Source organism: Lutra lutra, chromosome 8, assembly GCF_902655055.1.
Source record: "Lutra lutra chromosome 8, mLutLut1.2, whole genome shotgun sequence".
Taxonomy (NCBI): domain Eukaryota; kingdom Metazoa; phylum Chordata; class Mammalia; order Carnivora; family Mustelidae; genus Lutra; species Lutra lutra.
In genome coordinates, this window is record NC_062285.1 from 35,672,896 (window position 1) to 35,693,937 (window position 21,042).

Here is a 21,042-nt window from a genome sequence, read left to right on the forward strand (position 1 = left end):
TTCTCTGTAGTTTAAGATGCTGTATGATAGCATTTTACCCACAGAACTTCTTTTGAAATTAGATCCTGCTGCTTTATCAAATAAGTTTATGAAATATTCTAAATCCTTGGTTGTCATTTCAACAATCTTCATGGCATCTTCACCAGAAGTAGATTCCATCTTAAGAAATCACTTTCTTGGGGCCCCTGGGTGGCTCAGTCATTAGCATCTGCCTTCAGCTCAGGTCATGATCCCAGGATCCTGGGACTGAGCCCCGCATCCGGCTCCCTGTTCAGTGGGAAGCCTGCTTCTCCCTCTCCCACTCCCCCTGCTTGTGTTCCCTCTCTCACTGTGTCTTTCTCTGTCAAATAAAGAAATAAAATCTTATAAAAGAAAGAAAGAAACCATTTTCTGTATTCATCCATAAGAAGCAACTTCTTACCGATTCCAGTTTATCCTGCAGCAATTCAGTCCCATCTTCAGGCTCCACTTCTAACTCTCGTTCTCCTGCTATTTCTACCACTACCTGCAGCTCTTCGTCCACTTAAGTCTTGAACCCCTCAGAGTCATCCATGAGAGTTGGAGTCAACTTTTTCCAAACTCCTGTTCATGTTGATATTCTGACCTCTTCTTATGAATCACAGATGTTCTTAACGGCATCTAGAATGGTGAATCCTTTCCAGAAGGTTTTTAACTTATTTTGGCTAGGCACATGAGAGGAACCGCTGTGTAGGGCAGCTATAGCCTTATGAAATATATTTCTTGGGGCACCTGGGTGGCTCAGTTGGTTAAGTGACTGCCTTCGGCTCAGGTCATGATCCCAAAGCCCTGAGATCAAGTACCACATCTGGCTGCCCTGGCTCTGCGAGGAGCCCACTTTCCCCTCTCCCTCTGCCTGCCACTCCCCATGCTTGTACTCTCTCTGTCAAATAAAATCTTTAAAAAAAAAAAAAAAAAAAGAAAAAGAAAAGAAACATATTTCTTAAATAAGAAGACTTAAAAGCTGAATTACTCCTTCATCCTCAGGCTGCAGAATGGATGTTGTATTAGCAGGCAGAAAAACAACACACCATCAGAGCTCTTAGACCACTGAGCAGCCCTATTTGAAAGGAATCTTTTTCCTGAGCAATATATCTCAACAGTGGGCTTCAAATATTTAGTAGACCACGTTGTACACAGGTGTGCTCTCATCCAGGGTTTGTTGTTCCATTTATAGAGCACAAGTAGAAAAGATATAGCATAATCTTAAGGGCCCTGGAACTTTGGGGATAGTAAATGAGCACCGGCTTCAAAACTTAAAAGTCACCAGCTTCATTAGCCCCTAACAAGAGTCAGCCTGTCCTTTGAAGCTTTGAGGCCAGGTACTGACTCCTCCTCTCCAGCTATCAAAGTCCTCCATGGCATCTTCCCAGAGAAGCCTATTTTGTCTGCACTGAGAAGCCACACTTGTTAATGATCTCAGCTAGATAAGATTCTGGACAACCTGCTGCAGCCTCTATGTTGCCCTTGCTCCTTTACCTTGCATTTTTATATAATGGAGATGGCTTCTTTCCATAAACCTTATAAACCAACCTCTGCAGTCTTCACACTCTTCTCCAGCTTCCTCAACTCAGCCTTCACATGGAACTGAAAGGTTAGGGCCGTGCCCAGGATGAGGCCTTGGCTTGAGGGAATGTTGTGGCTGATTTGATCCTCCAGCCAGACACGAAAATGTTCTCCCCATCACCAACAGGACTATTCTGCTTTCTTATCATTCATGTGTTCACTGGAGTAAGCACTTTTAATTTCTTTCAAGAACATTTCCTTTGCATTCAGAAACTGACTGTCTGGTACAAGAAGAGGCCTCGTTTTCATCCTATTTTGGCTTCAATTTCAATAGCCTTTCCTCACTAAACTTTATCATTTCTAGCTTTTGATTTTATATTTTTTTAATATTATTTATTTAAAAGAAAAAGAGTGCGTACAAGAGAGCACAAGCAGGGGGGTGGGGCAGAGGGAGAAGGAGATTGCCACCAAGCAGGGAGGGAGCCCAATGCTGGGCTCTGTCCCAGGACCCTAGGATCATGACCTGAGCCGAAGCAGACCATAACCCACTGAGCCACCAAGGTATTCTAGCTCTTTATTTTAAGTGAAAGACGTAAGATTCTTCCTTTTGCTTGAAACCTTAGAGTCCATGGTAGGGTCAGTAATTGGCCTAACTTCAATATTGTATCTCAAGAAACAGGGAGGCCTGAGGAGAGGTAGAGATGAGGGACCAACCAGTTAGCGGAGCAGTCAGAACACACACAATATTTATCCATTAAGTTTGCCATCTTACATGGGCACAGTTCACAGAACCTCAAAACAATTACAAAAGAAACATCTAAGATCACTGACCACAGATCACCATAACAAATAAAATAATGAAAAAGTCTGAAATATTGCAAAAATTACCAAAATATGACATAGAGACACAAAGTGAGCAAACAGTTTTGGGGAAATGGAGTTGCCCTGCTTAATCCATGACTACCACAAACCTTAAATTTCATAAAACACAGGATCTGCAAAGTGCAATAAAACAAGGTATGCCTGTAGTCTCTAGCTTCTTTCACCTCAATCAGCTCCTCACAAGCACCTATGCCACTAAGTTACTCTCCATGTTACTGTCCATCAGACACCACTCCTTACCTACTCCATCACACCTCAATAATGGTTACCTGTCATGAAGCTCTCTACTTCCCACTTAACTTTCTTTACTTTTTTTATATACAAAACCCCCCTTTCTCAGTCACTCAATCTGAGTTTGACAGAAAAATTAAGGATAATCCTAAAGATTTCTTTGAAATTATGTTCAAGGGGTAAAGATCTGGATTTTTCCATCTCCAAAGAGAGTAACACTTTTATGAAAAACTATATAAATCAAACACTATCTGATACCCAAGTCACTCTATAGCGTATTTATTTTAGACATCATCCCTGTACTATGAAATCACAGACACTGTTAATGCCTTCAGGAAGTTTAAAGGAAAATGAGGAAGTTCAGACAAATGGGCAAACCAAATCTGAATTTTATATTTTTAAAAAAATAGTATGTTACAGCTTAATATAAAATGTATCCAACTATGACCTGTTAACTTGAGAATTACAATAAACCTAATAATGAAAAAATAATTACCACATGGGCATTAGCATGCCAGCGTTTAATGTGAGGCCCCAAATTTGAAGACATGCTGGAAGAATGTATTTCTTAAAATTTTTAATTCAGAGAGGATGAAATTATATGAAAATTCACTTATTTCAGTAAAATCCAGAATTTTCCACTCATCATATGCTCATTCTTAAGTGCACTTATGCTGATCCTCCTACCCCAAATCATCACTTACCTCCTCCATCATCCAAACCCTAAGCATCCTTCAGAAACCCCTTCTTAATAGAAGACCTGGGCCTTAGAACCACAGAATGTTAGAGCTAAGTGACAACTTGCCTCATCTGAAGATGAGAAAACTGAGTTCCATATCAAAAAAGAGAGCTGCCAAGGTCACAAAGCTAAAACTGAGAGGCCCAGGATCCAAATCTGGTTTTCTACCTCTTGAGCCTTTTTAAGGCCTCCATGTTTTCTGAACTGGACCAGCTCAGATCTCTGGGCCCTGTGCTCATACTTTAATGTGCACAGAAATCACCTGGAAACATCATTAAATGCAGAGTTTGATTCAGCACATGACAGGTGAGGTCTGAGATGCTGCATTTCTAACAAGTTCCCAGATGATGCTGAAGCTGCTGGTCTGGGGATCACAGATGGGGAACAGTCTGATAGCATTTGATTCAATCCTATCCGATTTAGGCTTATTATTTACTATGTTAATTTATGACTCCCAAATCTCTTTAAATCTCCCTAAGCCCCACTTTTCTCATTAAAATATTGCTTGGTGAGGACCAAATGAGATAAATCACATATTAATCATAAGTCTTGACGCTTACTCAATGTTTGGGTAAATAATGGCTAATTTGAGTACAACTTTTCAGTCAGCACTATATGGGTATTTTACGTGTTTTACATTTAATTCTCACATTAACTCAATGGTAGCTACTCTCATCCCCATTTTTAAAGATAAGGAAACTGGGTGTTAGAGCATTTAAGTAGCTCATAAAATATACAAGTACTGAGTTTGGCTACAGGAAACAAACCCAGTCAGCTTCCACACTGTGTATTCTTCACATCATTTACTGAAAAATTTATTTATTGAAAATAAATGTTAACCATCCTCGATGTTAACTATCACTTTTCCCCAGCCAAGAACTCTCTCAACTCCAAATGCCCACTCATAATGTGTCCTATCCCACATAAACCTCAAACCAATATGTCCCACACTTACTACCTTCACCCCAGGCTCAATCCTCTTTCCATTCCCCCCATCTCAATGAAGAGTAACAACACATAGCCAGTCACCAAGCCAGAACCCTGGGACTCACACGAGAGAAAGGATTCATTAATTTTGTCAGACCAAATGTTCCCTTCTTTATAATATAAATTCTGTAACACCCCCCTCTTGTTATCCTGATGTGAAATTCATAGGTAATAAAACCTTCCAACATCCATACATATAAACAATATATTACCCAACTGTAATCAAAGGGAAATGTAAGATGAAATACATAATAAAACATATTTCAAAATGTAAATGTTTGACATGACCTCACTAGAAGCAATAACAGATGTTCTTTCTCTTTTTCTTTCTTTTTTTTTTTTAAAGTAAGCTCTATGCTCAATTGGTGCTCAAAATGATGACCCCAAGATCAAGAACCTCATGCTCTACCAACTGAACCAGCCAGGTGCCCCAAATGTCTGTTCTTTAACAGAGACCTAAAAATACAAATGTAGACCCAGACCGACACAGTGTTCTAGTATGAGCAACTCAAAGATGGCCAATGATCAACAAAATGATGCGGATATAGAATCTTTCAAAATGGTAAAAAACTCTAAGCAGTGTTTCAAACAAAACAGTAGATCTCTTGATTCACACAACAGTCACATTCTTAAAACTTTCAGTATATGTTAAAATACTGCAAAAACTACTTTGTGTTTATACATAAAACAGAAATTTGGATTTAGATTCAAATGCAAAATATTTCCCCACTTACATGATAGTTCTTAAGATGGGATGAATTCTTCATTATTGGCAATGTCTTGTGTTAACATCCAGCATGCCTGCCCCCATCCACTAAATGCCAGCACTGTCTTCCAATCTCTGTGACCAAAAATGGCTCCATAAATTCTCAAAACACTCCTGAGGGATGATACAGCCCTGTGGGTGGTACAACTGAGCTAGATTATTCCTCCCTTATAAGCCACTGCCAACCATGTCTAGTGAATTGTCTCCTTTTCTCACATACAGACTCTCTTCAATCTGTTATCCTTTGTCTAGTTCAGGTCCTGTCATTTCTCACCCAGGCTATTATAACAGCCTTCGAACTCGTCTTTCTGGTTCCCGTCCGCTCTACTAACAGTGAAGTGAACTTCCTACTCTCTGAAGATTATTTATCCATTCAATCAACAAATATTTATTGCACACTGATTATACACCAGACCCGTTCTAAATACTCAATCACATCACTCTCCCCTGCCCATACCTTTACAGCATCACCTACACAGATTTTCAAACATTGCTTCACTTTTATCTGTTTCATATATTGAGTTTCTGCATAAAGGAAATTTATGCAGAATCTTTGTTAAATCTTTGTTAAAAGGAAATCTGATTCAGAGCTTTGACAAAGTGATTCATAGCTTTAAAAGAAGGCTGAAGCCTCTAACCTTCAGGATAAAATCTAATCAAATACTCTTCATAGCTAATCATCACCTCATTACTGACATAGTCTCATCTCTAGCTACGCCCATCAACCTTGCAAATACACTCCTGCAACACCTGATATTCCCCAGTCTTTCTGGTACACTCACTCTCTTCCATGTTCCCACAGATGCTATTATCTCTGCCAAGTGACCTTTTCTTTCCACCTATCCAACTGCTGATTCATATTTAGCCCTCCAGGCTATGTTCAAGCCATGAAACCTTCCCCATTCCCCTAGACAGGCCTCACTGTATCTTCCACTGTAGTCTGCACACATCCTTTAAAAAAAAAAAAAATCTTTTGTACTACTATGTAGCACCACCATTTAAACATCTATCTCTATAATTTTTTCATTGATCTCCTAAAGTTTACAGGCAGTGACCATGTCTTTTCACCACATTTCTAGCACTGCTTAGTACACAAAACTATCCTCTCGGGGATAACCTTATGGAGGAGGAAAAAAACCTAGTAATGTCATTCACCCAAAAAGATAAATTTCCTGGGGCACCTGGGTGGCTCAATGAGTTAAGTGTCTGCCTTCAGCTTGGGTCATGATCCTAGGGTCCTAGGATCGAGCCCTGCATCGGGTTCCCCCCTCTCTCTCTCACTCCCCCTACTCATGCTCTGTCAAATTAATAAATATTTTAAGGATGAATTTACTTAAACAAGTAGTCAAAATAAGTATCACTCATAGTAAACCACTTGAAATTATAGAGCTTCCCATGTAAAAAGTAAGTAACCACCACCACCTACAAAGTAGTTTTACCAAAAATGTTTAACTTGAATCTATATAATTTTGAGGATACAGAAAAATCCAAAATGTGTAATATTCTATAAGACAACTGACCCAGACTCTTCAAGGAATTATAAAAAGCCAAGACTATTCTAGATAAAAAGAAATTAAATAACATCAAAGTGCAAAATATAAAACCTCGAACAGATCCTTGACAAAAAACCAACATAACGATGAAGACTATTTTTGTGATGTGGTATTAGATAATACTACAAAACTCATATAAAAGGGACACCTGGGTGGCTCAGTCGTCAAGCAGCTGCCTTCAGCTCAGATCATGCATGATCCCAGTATCCTGGGATAGAGCCCCGCATCAGTGTTAGTGAAATGTCATGATGTGTGAAGGACAAAAATTGAGTATCTGTGTTTATATACAAATGTATATATACACACGCACACACACACATATACAAAGAAAGAGAAGATAAACAGGGGGCACCTGGGTGGCTCAGTGGGTTAAAGCCTCTACCTTCAGCTCAGGTCACAATCCCAGAGTCCTGGGATTGAGCCCCGCATCAGGCTCTCTGCTCAGCAGGGAGCCTGCTTCCCTTCCTCTCTCTCTGCCTGCCTCTGCCTACTTGTGATCTCTGTCAAATGAATAAATAAAATCTTAAAAAAAAAGAAGAAGAAGAAGAAGAAAAAGATAAACAGATGTGGTAAAATGACAACTACTAAATCTCAATGAAGAATATGTGGTTGTTGTACCATGCTTTCAAATTTTCTGTAGGTTTGAAATCTGTAAGTAAAATAAAAACTAAGTAAAAAAAAATTCATATAATCAAATGATCTACGAAGTATCAAAGTAACTGATCTATTAGTTCCTCTTCTCCACTTAACAGATTTTTAAATATCATTCAGGCACACCGTAAACAGTTTTAGATCAAGTGGTCAATCCATATACTGCAAAAATCCAGTCACCCAATGAATAAAGGCTGTAAAGGCTGTAAAGCCAGGGAAAGTCTGCAGCTTACTATTCTCCATATCCAGAGCTCTCTAGGGCTGCGAGGCCTCTGCTTGCAATTTACTGTTTGTCTGCTTCAAGCTTCTGCTTCTCTTCTATATTATGTTCATGTGGTTACAAGAAGGCAGAACATAAACAACCTGGACAATCAGAAAGACTAGTCCTTTCATCTAGTTCTGCCATTAACTAGCCAAGTAATCTTGGGCAAGGCAGACTAAATTTGCTTGGCCTGCATAATTTAGATGAGGAATGATCACTAAAGTGCTTTCTAGCTCTGAAATTTTCTTTTTTTAAAGATTTTATTTATTCTTTTATCTCAAAGAGAGTACAAACAAGGGCAGAGGGAGAAGCAGGTCACCACTGAGCAGAGAGGCTGATGTGGGACTCAATCCTAGGACCCCTAGATCATGGCCTGAGCCAAACGCAGATGCTTCACTGACAAACACCCGGTGCCCCTAAAATCTTTTGAGTTTATGAATCCAGTCTTACTTTCTTAATTGAATTTTTCATTAATTATAGTTTCATATGCAGGTCTAAGAAATAAGAGAGGTATTTGTGGGGTTTTTAAAAGATTTTTTTTTAAGTAATCTCTACACCTAATGTGGGGGTTCAAACCTATAACCCCATATCAAAAGTCCTATTCTCAGGGCGCCTGGGTGGCTCAGTGGGTTAAAGCCTTTGCCTTCGGCTCAGGTCATGATCTCGGGGTCCCAGGATAGAGTCCCACATCAGGCTCTCTGCTCAGCAGGGAGCCTGCTTCCCCCTCTCTCTGTCTCTGCCTGCCTCTCTGCCTATTTGTGGTCTCTGTCTGTCAAATAAATAAATAAGATCTTAAAAAAAAAAGTCCTATTCTCCATTGACTGAAGCAACCAGGTGACCCCAGAAAGATATGTGTTTAATTTGCTCAGTTCCCCCAAAAGTAACAATTTGCAAAACTGTAACATTATAACCAAGATATTGACACTGATATCATCTACCAATCTTACCCACATTTCCCCAGTTTCTACTTGTACTAATTTACATATAAGTGTGCATTTGTAACTTTTTATCCCATTAATCTACAAAGTAAGCCATTAAATCCTAGAGGAATCAAAGATAAATGAAAAACTAATTGTGTTGGCTTTTCAAATTATCCTGTACCAGAACGCCTGGGTGACTCAGCTGGTTAAGCATCTGCCTTCATGGGGCACCTGGGTGGCTCTGTGGGTTAAAGCCTCTGCCTTCGGCTCTGGTCATGATCTCAGGGTCCTGGGATTGGGCCCCTCATCGGGCTCTCTGCTCAGCAGGGAGCCTGCTTCCTCCTCTCCCTCTGCCTGCCTCTCTGCCTACTTGAGATCTCTGTCAAATAAATAAATAAATAACATCTTTAAAAAAAAAAAAAAAGGCATCTGCCTTCAGCTCAGGTCATGATCCCGGGGTCTTGGGACAGAGTCCCATTTCGGCTCCCTGCTCAGCAGGAAGCCTGCTTCTCCCTCTCCCTCTCTCCCACTCCCCCTGCTTGTGTTCCCTCTCTCTCGCTGGGTCTCTGTCAAACAAGCAAATAAAATATTTTTAAATAAATAAATAAAGGAATGAATAAAATAAAATTTCCTGTTCTTCAAAAGACTGTTAAGGGAATGAAAAGAAAAGCTGCAGACTGGGAGAAAATATTTGCTCAGTATATCCATCTGATGAAGAACTTATACTGCTAGAAGGGTTGGGAGATGAGCAAAATAGGTGAAAGGGATTAAGAAGTCACAAGGATGAAAAGTACAGCACACTGGATATAGTTAAAATACTGTAATAATGTCTTACGGTGACCACACTTAGAGGGGAGAACACTGATTAATGTACAGAATTGTCAAATCAGTATGTTGTACACCTGAAGTTATTATAACATTGCAGGCCAACTATATTCCAATAATAAAAATAATTTTTAAAAAGAACATACTGAAAATAAATGAAAGACTCACAAAACTCACTATTAAGAGAACCCAATTTTTTTTTTAAGATTTTATTTATTTATTTGACAGAAATCACAAATAGGCAGAGAGGCAGGCAGAGAGAGAGGGAGAAGCAGGCTCTCTGCTGAGTAGAGGGCCCGATGCAGGCAGGGCTCAATCCCAGAACCCGGAGATCACGACCTGAGCTGAAGGCAGAGGCCTTAACCCACTGAGCCACCCAGGCGCCCCAAGAGAACCCAATTTTTTAATTGGGCATAAGATTTTAAGATATTTCTCTAAGTCTATGCATGGCAAATAAGCATATGAAAAGATACTCAGTATAATTAGTCATTAGGTAAATGTAAAATCAAACCACAATGAAACACCATCACACCTATTAGGACAGATTAAAAAACAATATTGACAGTAACAAACACTGAATACAGAGGAACTGAAATAGTGCTGGTGGGAATACCAGAACTACAAAAGTGTTTTCAGAAGGTAAACATACACTTACCATATGACTCAATAATCCTATTTCTACCTATGCACACAAATATCTGTATGTGAATTCTTAAGCAACTTTATTCATGACCACCAAAACTAGAATCAATTCAAACATTCTTCCACTGGTGAATGAATAAACAAATCAGATTATCTCCCCAAAACGGAACATTATTTGGCAACAAAAAATAATGAAGTGCTGGTAACATACAACAATGTGAATTAATCTTACACACATTATGCCAAGTAAAAGACACCAGACAACAGACTCTATACTGTAGGATGCCACTGATATGATACACCCAAAATTATAGGGATAGAAAATGATATGTGATCACCAAAGGCTAGAGGGAAGCTTAAGGAAAGGAAAGGAGCTTAAGGAAAATTTCCTGGGTGATGTAGTTATTCCATATCTTGATTGTGGCAGTGGTTATACAACTATGAAAAGTCACAGAAATGCATGCAAAGGTGAAAGGGGGAGGATTTTAATATACCTACATTATACATCAATCAAAAAATTAAAAAAGTAATCTGTTTGGAAAATAATTTGTTTTGTTTTGTTTTTATTTTTTTTATTTTTTTTTTAAAGATTTTATTTATTTATTTGACAGAGAGAGATCACAAGTAGACGGAGAGGCAGGCAGAGAGAGAGAGAGAGAGGGAAGCAGGCTCCCTGCTGAGCAGAGAGCCCGATGCGGGGCTCGATCCCAGGACCCTGAGATCATGACCTGAGCCGAAGGCAGCGGCTTAACCCACTGAGCCACCCAGGCGCCCCAATAATTTGGTTTTTTGGGGGGCGCCTGGGTAGCTCAGTGGGGTAAGCCTCTGCCTTCAGCTCAGGTCACGACCTCAGGGTCCTGGGATCAAACCCCATATCGGGCTCTCTCTGCTCAGCAGGGAGCTGGCTTCCCCCTCCCCTTCTGTCTGCCTCTGCCTACTTGTGATCTCTCTGTCAAATAAATAAATAAAATCTTAAAAAAAAAAATTTGGTTTTTTAAATAAAGTTAAACATACACTTACGTATGCACCAGCAATTTTATTACTAGGTATTTACTCAAGAGAATTAAAAACATGTCCACACAAAGACATGTATGTGAATATACTTAACACTTTCACTCATGAATTGCCAAAACCTGGAAACAACCTAAACGTCCATCAGTAGAAAAATGGATAAACTGAGGTACAGCTACATGATGGAATACTATTTAGCAATTAAAAAAACTAACCACTGCATCTTAAGAATCATGCTCACTCCAAGAAGCACAATAGAAAAGAACACAAACTGATGATTATTTATATGAAATTCTAGAAGAGGCAAACTAATCTATAGTAACAGAAAGCAGATCAGTAACTGTCTGACACCAGAGTGGAGGTGGGGGTCAATTGCCCAAGGCTACAAGAAAAAATCTGGAGATGATAAAAATGTTCTGCATCTTGACTGAAACAGTGGTAGTTACAAGATGGATACATTTATCAAAACTCAAACTACAGACTTAGAAAGGATGCCTTTTATTGTATTCAAATTCTAATTCAGTAAGATTGATTTAAAAATTTTGTCAATAACCAATCTGAATATAAAACAATCCCTTTCACAATAGCATAAAAAATACCCCAAAGATATTTCCACATAGATTTAACAAAAGAAGCACAAAACTTAAACTTGGAAAACTACAAACATTGGTCAAATAAATATATAAGTAATAGGGAAAGCATCCCATATTCATGGATTAGAAGACTTAATATCGATAATATGGTAATACCCCCCAAACTGATCTACTTATTCAAAGCAATACCTATTAGACTCTGATATCCCTATCCCTGCTGATGTCTTAGTAGAAACTGACCTAAAGGGACCCAAGCACAGCCAAAATGATCCTGAAAGAGAACAAAGGAAGAGGACTCACAGTTCCAGATTTCAACTCAAAGCATTATGAATTAAGATAGTGTAGTATGGGCACAAGGAGACATACAGTTCAGTGAAACACAATTAGAGTTTAGAAATAAACCCACATGTCCATGATCAACTTATTTTCAACAAGGGTGTCATGGCTATTCCACAGGGAAAGGATAGTCTTTTCAACAAACCATGCTAGGACAACTGGATAGCCACATGAGAAAGAATGAAGTTGGACCCTTAACCTCACATCATATATAAAAAGTAATACAAATTGGATCAATGACCTAAATATTATAATATACTACAGATTATAAAACTCTTAGAAGAAAGCATAGAGGAAAAAGTTCATGACCTTGGATTTGGCATAGGATTCTTATATATGACACCAATAGCACGATTTTCAACCTTCTGTTCTTCAAAGGACATCGTCAAGAAAGTGAAAAGGCAACCCACAAATGGGAGAAAATATCTGCATCTCACAGAACTAATAAAGAACTTCTATCTAAGATATATAAAGAACTCCAGGGCTCCTGGCTGGCTCAGTCAGCAGAGCATGCAACTCCTGGTCTCAGGGTCATGAGTCTGAGCCCCATGTTAGGAACAGAGGGAGTTTAAGTTATTAAAAAAAAAAAAAAAAAAAAAAAAAAAAGGGACAGAGCCCAAGGTGGGGCTTGTACTCATAAACCTGAGATAAAGACCTGAGCTGAGATCAAGTCAGACACTTAACTGACCAAGCCATCCAGGTGCCCCAACAACCCAATTTTAAAACGGGTAAAGGATCTGAATTGATATTTCTCCAAGAAAGATATTTAAATGGCCAATAAGCAAATAAAAGGATGCTCAACAGCATTAGTCATCAGGAAATGCGAAACAAGACCACACTGAGACTACATCATACTAACTAGATGGTAGACTAGAGTCCAATAACAAGATAATGAGTGTTGGCAAGGATGTGGAGCAACTGGAACCTTCACACATTGCTGGTGGGAACAGAAAATGATGCATCCTCTTTGATAGGCAGTTTCTCAAATGATCAAATACATGTACCACATGACTCAGCAATTCCACTCCTGGGTATATACCTCCCCCCCAAATGAAGACATATGATCACACAAAAACTTGTATACCACTGTTCATAGCAGCATATTCATAACTGCCAAAAGGTAGAAGTAACATAAATACCCACTAACAAGTAAATAGAATATAATATCTTCATACAATGGAATACTATTATTCAGCTATAAAAAGGAATGAACTACTGATACTTGCTACAACACTGATGAGACTTGAAAAAATTTGCTAAGTGGAAAAAACAGGTAACATTAGACCACATACCATATGATTCCATTCATCATGAAAACTAAGAAAAAGGGTGTCTATAGAAATCTACTGATAAGTGGTTGCTTAAGGCTGAGGAAGGGGGTAGACAGGAAGGTAGAAGTGGGATAGCAAAGGGAGGTTCTTTTTGAGGTTAAGAAAATGTTCTAAAATTGACTGGGGTGATAACAGCACCCGTCTGTAAACATAGTAAAAGCCACTATATTTTACACTTCAAATGGGTAAATTATGTGGTATTAATTATATCTAAATAAAGCTATTCAGTTGTATGTTCAGTAATCACATAAGCACAATACATTGATTTTTTTTATTAACAATTTTACTACCTTATAATTGACTTCAAAATAAATACGGAAGGGGCACCTGGGTGGTTCAGTCACTTAAGCGCCTGACTCTTGATATTGGCTCAGGTCACGATCTCAGGGTTGTGAGATCCACCCAGCATCTGACTCTGCACTGGGCATAGAGCCTGCTTAAGATTCTTTCTCCCTCTGTCCCGCCCCATCACCTCCCCACATTCATACTCTCTCTCTAAAAAGGGGGGGAAATCACAAACACATCTTTATTTCATTCCTTTCTCCCAAATGATTCTCAGTTATAATTCAAAAATCGAAATTGAGAAAATAATTTAATAATAATAATAATTTGTTGAAATCTACTGTGCCAGGCCCTCATATGCCTTAGATCATTCAAATCTCATAATAACCCTAAGGAATAAGTGTAGAACTTGCCAATAAAGAAATAGGCTCAAATAGGTTAAGTAGCTAGCTGTGCAGACCTTGAGCACAGCCTGGACTGGAGCCAGTGTTATTCCAATAAACTGCCTCTCTTTTTCTTAGGATTTCACCTAATACACTTTCAGCTTGAAATTTACATCATTTTAACAAATTTTCTTTTAAAAACTATTCCCTTAACAGCCAAACACAATGTGTGAACCAGGATAAAGGCAGGGATGACATATGTAAAAGTCATTGTGGGGATAAATGAAGATATTTGAATGTGGACTGTTTACTAGATACGATTATAGAATTGTTAATTTTGTTAAATGTGAACACACAAGGGGCACCTGGGTGGCTCAGTAGGTTAAGTGTTTGCCTTTGGCTCAGGTCATGATCCTGGGATCCTGGGATCAAGGGGTGCTGGACTCCCTGCTCTGCAGGGAATCTGCTTCTGCCTCTCCCCAACCCCGAATGGCACTTTCTCTTTCAGTCTTGCTCTCTCAGATACAGGGGTGAAATCTTTTAAAAAAATAAATAAAAATAAATAAATATGAACACACTACTGTGAGCATGCAGAAAAAGGTCCCTATTCTTCAAAAGTATACGCCAAAGTATTTTCTTGATAAAGTATCATCACCATGCCAACTTAAAACATAAAGCTGATGTGGTAAAATGTTAACAACTGGTGAATCTAGAGTAAACAGTGTGCAGGGGTTCACTTGTACTTACTTTTCTGAACTTCCCTCGAGATTGAAACTTTTCGAAGTAAAAAGAAAAAGCGAGATCTGAAGCTTTAAAAGACTATTTCATTCTGAATACTGTTATATCATTGTACACTCACTTTAGAAAATTCCCAAGAGAAAAAACATTTTATAAAATTGTATTCTTACCAGACACTAAAAACGGTTTTGAATCAAACACTTAGAATCCATGAATGAAAACTGAATGCCAACTTAATGTAAAAGGAATGATGGAGGGGTGCCTGGCTGGCTCAGTTGATAGAACATGAGACTCTTTGTATCAGGATATTGGGTTCATACTCCACATTGAGTGTACCACTTAACTTTATTTTTATTTATTTGAGGGAGAGAGCTCTCGTATGCGTGAGAGAGAGCACAAGGGGTGAGGGAAGGGCAGAGAGTAGTAGACTCCCTGCTAAACAGGGAACCCTACAACACAGGATCCTGGGATCATGAGCTGAAGGCAGACACTTAACCTACTGAGCCACCAGGTACCCTGTACCACTTACTTTAAAAAAAAAAAAAAAGGAATGATGGTTTTCAAAACACCTATTTGGCAGCTATGATGTAATCAATGAACCAAAGAATCCTGCATGGATTAAAATTACTAATGGGTGAAATTCTAATGAAAAACAGGATGTTTACATAGTATTCCCCACCAGGTACGTATTAATTACAAGGGAAAAACAGTAACTTCACAGTGGTGACACCTGGCAGATACCATCTTGAACCAAGTGATCAAAATAATAACAACCAGCAACAATAATGGGACCAAATGGCATCACCGTAACTCCTGATATGATGCACAAAGGACATCACACGCAGTTCCTCAGCATTCCTGCCAAAACCAGAGTACCTGAATCTAATCATGAGGGTACATTCAATGAACCCAAATTGAGCAGCAATCAATAAAATGTACTCTTCCCAGAAGGCCAAGCTTAAAACCCATTTCAGATTAAAGGAGCCTAAAGAAACCCAATAACTAAATACTATGCATGATTCTAGATTAAAAACCTGAACCACAAAAATAATTTCTAAAATAATACTATATTAAAAAAGGGCTTCTGTCGTGAGTGGCACACGTAGGGCAGCTCCATTGCTCTACGTGCGGAATCGACATCAAGAGATTTCGGAAGCATAATTTTTTGGTACTTGGGCAGCTGGTGATCGTTGGTCCCGGCGCCCTTATTTCAAGTAATTAAAGGTTAGATATCTGAAAAAAAAAAAAAAATAAATAAAATAAAATAAAATAAAATAAAATAATACTATATTAAACATGTGTAATAATATATGAATTATATATATTAATATTATTGGGTAATAGCTGATATATTACCTATAGATCTTATTTAGTATTAATTTCCTGATTCTGATAACTATACTATGATGTATATGAGAGAATGTGAAAGGGTATCAAGTCTGCACATTACTCTTAGAAAGTAAAGGGGATAAATTATTATATAGGTAGAAAGAGTGGATGAACAGATGAATGAATGAAAGGATAATGGATAGAGGAGGAATGGTGGGGAGAAGAGGGAGGTAATGATAGAGCAAATGGGGAACACAGGCCAAGGGGCTCAGGAATTCTTTGTACAAGTCATATATACCTTTTCTGTAAGTTTGACATTATTTAAATATTAAAGAATGTTTAAAAAGTGCCAGCCAGTTGTTAGAGGAGAATGAGAAAACAAAAGTAAATAATTCTTAAAAGATACTCTTTTAAGTATGTCTAAAAGACATACTCTGCATATAATTTAAGTAATAAGAGAAAAAATTGACTTCTCTCACTTCTAAAATGTCATCTTCCTAGGGTGCCTGGTGGGCTCAATAGGTAGAGCATGTGACTCTTGGTCTCAGGGTTTTGAGTTTGAGGCCCATGCTGAGTTTAGGAATTACTTAAAAAATAAATTTAGAAACGGTCTAATGTCATTTTTCCTAACTCTGTGCTCTCTACTGTTTTGCTTAAGACTCCTTTTTAATGCCTGATATTAACAAAAACATATTTTTCACCTACCTTCCAACAGGTCCCTAAAGAATGTGCACTGGCTATCAGTTTTCCTCTCTCATCAACACTACTGCTCAGTTCCTTTACCAATAAAGGTCTTGACATTTTACTGAAGTCAAACTTTCCAGGTTCAGTTCTGGGTTCTGCCACCTGCTGACTATGTGACCTTGGGCAAATCAGTTCAGGTCTGTGTGCCTCTGTTTCTTCATCTATAGGGTGAGATAAAGGTAATGTCTACCTTATGGGGAGTTCAAAACATAAATACAACACGATAGCAAAAAAAATGCACAATCTGATTTTAAAATGGCCAGGGGATATGAGTAGACATTTTTCTAAAGACACACAAAATGGCCAACAGGTACTTGAAAAGATGCGCAACATCACTAATCATCAGGGAAATGCAAATCAAAACTATAAGATGTTAACCTGATACCTGTTAGAATGGCTTTCATCAAAAAGACAACAAAAAACAAGAATTAGCAAGGATATGGAAAAAAGAAAACCTTTTTGCACTGTTGGTTATAATGTAAATTGGTCTAGCTACTACATAGTAAAACAGGATGGAGGTTCCTCAAATGGAACTACCGCATGATCCAGCAATTCTACTTCTGAGTCTATCCAAAGGAAATGAAAACACTACCTTGAAAAAAATATCTGCATCCCATGTTTACTGCAGCATTATTCACAACAGTCATGGCATAGAAGCAATCTAAGGATCCATCAATGAATGAATAGATAAAGAAAATGTGGTATACACAAAAATGAGAATATTATTCTGAAATTAAAAAAAAAAAGAAGGATCTTGCCATTTCCAAGAACATGAATAGAACTTGAGGGCATTATGCTCAATGAAATAAGTCAGACAAAGAAAGACAAATAGTGTATGATCTTATTTATGTGTGAAATCTTAAAAAAAGATAAAAACACAGATTAATAATGTTTAATAATTATTAAATCAATAATTTATAATAAATTTAATTTAAATTTAATTTAATCATAAATTTAACTTAGTTATGAGTTAAATTTAAATGATATTACTATTAATTTAATAATTATTATTAATAACTAATAATAATCTATCCACCAAACTCACGGATACAGAGAATGCATTGGTGGCTGCTAGAGGCAGAGTAGGGGTTGGGCAATATGGTAGTCAAAAGGTACAAATTTCCAGTTATAAAATAAATAAGTCCTGGGGATGTTATGTATGGCAGTGACCACAATATACAATACTGTACTGTATATCTGAAGGTTGGTATGAGAGTAGGTCTTTTTTTTAAATAGGCTCCATGCCCAATGTGGGGCTTGAACTCACAACCCTGAGATCGAGAGTTCCATGCTCTATTGACTAAGTCAGCCAGGCCCCCCTAAGAGAGTTGGTCTTTTAAAGTTCTCATCACGGGGTGCCTGGGGTGGCTCAGTCATTAAGCGGCTGCCTTAGGCTCAGGTCATGATCCCGGGGTCCTGGGATAGAGCCCTGCATCAGCTCCCTGCTCAGCGGGAAGTCTGTGCCCCTCTCCCACTCTCCCTGCTTGTGTTCCCTCTCTCACTGTGTGTCTCTCTCTCTGTCAATTAAATAAATAAAAAATCTTTAAAAAAATAAATAATAAAATTCTCATCACTAGAAAAAATATCTGTAACTATATGCGATGATGGATATTAACCAGACTTACTGTGATAATCACATCACAGTATAGACAGTATCAAATCATTATGTTGTATACCTGAAACTAATAACGTTATATGTCCACCATACCTCAATTTTAAAAAAGATATAAGCTGATGCATTAGAAACACGTGAAGCCTGCCTAGAGCACCCACTGCCAGCACCAAATTAATAAAATAGAAGATTTAAAAAATGAATGAAGAAAACTCAAAACTTATGACTTCCAATAGAAGGTAATAACAAAAGTCTAAACATTAGAAACACTAATCTGGGGCACGTGGCTAGCTCAGTCAGAAGTGCTTATGACTCTTGATCTCAGGTTCATGAGTTTGAGCCCCAAGCTGGGTGTGGAGATTATTTAAAAATAAAAAACAGCATTATATGTTAATTTTAAAAAATAAAAAAATATAAAACAAAAATTAAAAAAACAAAAACAAAAACACTAATCTTGGGGAAAAAGTTTCTGTTCATGTTTGTAATGACAGAAAACAACTAAAAATAACCTCAATGCCCCACAGAAAATTGGCTAAATGGATGAGAGTGCCAATACTTTGAAGCTATTAAAAGTCATAACGTAGAGATGAAAGGGCATATATCATGTAATATTGTTAACTAAGTAAAACAGGATCCTGTTGGGTATGTAAAAGTATGAGCCTACCTTTATAAATATTTAATGTATGCACATAAAGAGAAATAAGGAAGGTGTTAGGTTCTTTGGGGGGCAAGGAATGCAGACTCCCTCAGATGCTTGGAGGTTCCTACAGGATATATGCCAAGGGACTAGAGCTGGAACCTTCCCATTAATTCCTCTAATGCTGAGTGTTTGGCAGTTTCTGCTGCCTCATAAGCACAATTTTTTTGGCTTTTATCATGGCTTCTCACAGTGACCTTTCAGCTTCTTTTCCACACTAACTCGATAATCCTTACATTTCCTAGGTTACACTCTCAAGAATGGGAATTTGATTGACCCAGTTCATCTTTTCTTGCAAGATGTGTTAGATTACTAGCCAGGATATAGATTTACTCAACCCAGGAAGAGGGAGAAGTGGTAAGGGGCTACTAGAACTGCCAGATATCCTCCAAAAGGTTCTGTAGAGCCAACGGGGAGATAAGACAAATAAGCAAAAAATGCCTTCTGTTCTTCTGTAACTTCCATTGGACATGGGGAATGTGTTAGCAGAATACTTATCATTAATACCTGTCTTATTTGTAAATATATGCCCATTACAAAAGGATCACAGAGTTGCATTAAGTAGCAGTCTTACAGATCATTAAATACTTAACAACAGAAAAACTAAAAACTGAAGTATTCCAAACAATCAAGAGTTAATCAAGAGTAAATCTAAAATTCTAAAGATTAAAAGCATACATTTCTGTGTCTGGATTTTCAGTTTACTAAACAGGAAGCTAAAGCACTGAGCAACTAACAGTCTTGGGGTAACTAGCAGCCCCCTCCCAGTAATTGGAGGGAGAAAGGAAGGATTGCTGGTATAAAACACGGAGTAGAATTTGGAAACAGGCTGGCTTTTCTTTAAATAAACAAACAAAAACTATACTATTAATTGACTCCCTCCGTACAACATTAATGTTAACCATGTAAGAACTAAGATTTCTTTTTGGATTATTCTTGAAAAATCTTTTTAAGTTCCTTCTTTTCCATCATTTTCTTAAGCTTCCTAGAGAACTCTCTTCCTCTCTCATTCCAGGAGAATGCAGCTTTAGCCTCGCTCTTTCTCTTTCAAAGAGGCTTCTCTGAAGACATCTCAGACCTCTTCAAATCACCAACTCAATAGCTGTTTTCAATTGTAATTTTCTTGTACTTCTCTGCATCACTCAGCAATGCAGACCTGGGAGCTGCAGAATCCATCCTGTGACCATGAGAGCACCACTGCCAACTGCTGAACTGTACTCGTCAGAGCTGCCATATCTGCCAGAAACCACATTCCTCCAGACTATGTTCCAGGCTGGTCCAAAGTGTTTTATGCTGCTATTAGTATGACATGCTTTACTTGCAGCCAAAAACATCCTTAACTGATTCAACCTTCTTTATGAATCCAACATTATTAATCATCTAGTCCTACCCATTCTTCAATAACGCCAGTGATGAATGTCCTTTCCTATTACCACTACCTTCAGCATTTCACTCATTTCCACTCCAATACTTAAACTAGTCTTTCTTCCTTCACTCTGTTCTATCCCAGCTTCCAAGACCAGATTTAATCTAAAATCTTTAGTACACAGGACATTCTCAATCTAAAATTTTGTTGTCATTCTTGTCTTAAAGTTCAACGTCTGAATAAAAATGTTTAACACCAGTGAGCCTGGCATTCAAGGCTTGCTGCAATGTCTGCCTTACTATTTCTCAACCTCATTTTTTATTAGCCCTCTCTAAGAAAAGAACTCTCTGATCTAAGTAGATTTTTCTGACTTACTCAGTATGAACCTCCAAAGCCTGCCTTCTCTGGAAAGCACTTTGTTCATGATTACTGCCTGCCCCTGAATTCCTACAGAGTTCATACATTCTATAACTCGTCTGGCACATAACATATGTTTTCCACTATCACTGCTACCCACCCACTTTTTTTTTTTTTAAACATACTGTAATTCCGGAGGGCAGCAGAATAGCAATCTTGTCACGTACCTCTGAAACCTGAATATTAATAACAAAAACACAACACAGACTGATTGGGATTTG

The 21,042-nt window shown here is 38.1% G+C and overlaps 1 protein-coding gene and 1 non-coding gene across 6 annotated transcripts in view; one reads left to right on the top strand and one right to left on the bottom strand.

The window, feature by feature from the left end:
* LOC125107250 (cat eye syndrome critical region protein 2) overlaps nt 1-21,042 on the bottom strand; it is a 180,147-nt gene that overhangs the window by 148,687 nt on the left and 10,418 nt on the right. The gene's annotated exons all lie outside the window — the stretch shown is intronic.
* Nucleotides 15,730-15,863, top strand: LOC125108128 (U11 spliceosomal RNA). The gene has a single exon (XR_007129808.1). It is a non-coding gene; the product is annotated as a U11 spliceosomal RNA (small nuclear RNA).